General features: G+C 45.3%; 1 pseudogene; it reads left to right on the forward strand.

Annotated features, from left to right (window-relative positions):
- The first annotated feature begins 427 nt into the window (after positions 1-427).
- LOC115343427 lies at positions 428-582 on the forward strand (annotated as a pseudogene).
- The last annotated feature ends 1,233 nt before the right edge of the window (positions 583-1,815 follow it).

Below are 1,815 nucleotides of genomic sequence, written 5' to 3' on the forward strand. Positions count from 1 at the left end.
ACAGATCATCAAAGTCATCCAGCATAGCTAAATTGGATTTGAGTAATTTATGAAAGTTACAGAGTAATTTGAGCACTGGCAAGAGGCAGTAGGCGTGGCTGTTTGCCTTGCTGCAAGGATACTCTGCAAGAATTGGCAGCCAAGACAGGATGGACAACTGCCGCTGACGCTGCCTGCCCGGTGAAAGAGCTCAGGTGGGTTTTAGCCCTCTGGATAAAGTTTGCTAACTGCAGTTCCAGACCCAGAACTGCTCTGAGGCAGCAAAGCTTCAATAGGAAAGAAAAAGTCACAAACACTGCAAACAGAGAGGAAGACATCACCTGATCTCCTGCTAGCCTTTCTAACGGGGAAGGTCCAAGGGCCTTGGAGCAAAACAGAAGAGTTTTTGTGTCTGTGCTGTGTCTTACCAAATGTCCATCCAGCCTATTATTCTTCTTGGCCTTTTGGCTAAGATTGTCATGTCTGTTCTTCTCTGTTTAGTATCTGATAGGTCTTTGGTGTGAGGACTTGCTATTAGATAGCTCTGCGGAGCTGGGCTGTGAACTGTGGGCTTGCTGTCTTCCCACTGCACCAAAACCCCTCAATGACCGATCACAGTAGAGTACAGTAGGAGAACAAGGTGAACAAGGCAGGGAAAATACTGCTTCCCTGTATATTCTGCCATCTTCCAGCAGTTTGCAGCTCAGGGATTTCCTAAACCAATGGTGTTATTTTTGTGGTAAACTCTTGATGGAATCTAATAGTCAACAGACTCTTAATCTCTTTGAGAAGCTAGGGATACGTGTGGTAATTAAGAACAACATCTTTTGCTGGCTTTCCCTCTGGACCTCAGTGGATTGCTGAGCTGCAGTGTGCAGGCACGGCTGGGTTTTAGAGGCTGACAGGAGCAAGCTTGAAGGTGAATTGTGTTAAGTGTCTGTCAGAGACTGCCAATGGACCAGAATCGTCTTTAGGAGCTGCCTCTAAAACAAAGGCTGACCTGCCAGGAGGTGCTGTGAAGACCGCGGTCACAAGGGTTGTTTACAGCAGAGCTGCTAGTTTATAAACCTACACGTGGCACTGGGCAAGAAGTGAGCCAGTGGTACGTGAGGCAGGAGGAGCCTGTGGGGACTTACGTTGTAGGCAAGCCAGAAGGCAGAAAGCAGAGGCTAGAGTGCCTGTTACCTGGATAGAAAACTTAAAAATGTGGCAGAGCCAATGGGCCCCACATCATGCAGCACTGCTGACTGAAACGAGAGAGTTATTTGGCTTCAGAGATGAGTAAGACTACGAATACAGAAAAATAGTGCTGGAAATGGAATTTCTGCCAAATTCAAAATTAGCGACTGTGAGTGACAATTGTTAGCAGATGTCAGGTTTCTAATTATTTACTTGTTTTCTGGAATGTTTATAGGTTTCATTTTCATCTTTTGTTGTATGTTAGTCTTTCAAATTTTCTCATGTGAGGTACAGAGAATTTGTATACCAGCTCTTTAAAATGGCAACATTGAGGCATCTGGGTTAGATTGTATATGACAAGGAAAATTCTGTGTATGTTAATTGCTGCTGTAGATCTTGTTTGTTTACCGAGTGAAATGTTATTAAACAACTCTGGTGACAGGCGGAGTAACCAGTCTATGCTCTCTGGGCTAGCATTGACCATTCTCACCCACCTAGCTTCTTTGCAGAGCTTGCTGATAAAATTAACATCCCTCCAAAGACTAAGTAGCTGTCAGACAAGCAGTCTGGGCCCTAGCAAGGCAATGGCAAAACCGTTCCCTGGAAGACAAGAGCAAGGACTTACAACTTAAGCATGCCACTGAGCCGCAGCAGCTC

This window comes from Aquila chrysaetos, chromosome 6, assembly GCF_900496995.4.
Source record: "Aquila chrysaetos chrysaetos chromosome 6, bAquChr1.4, whole genome shotgun sequence".
Taxonomy (NCBI): domain Eukaryota; kingdom Metazoa; phylum Chordata; class Aves; order Accipitriformes; family Accipitridae; genus Aquila; species Aquila chrysaetos.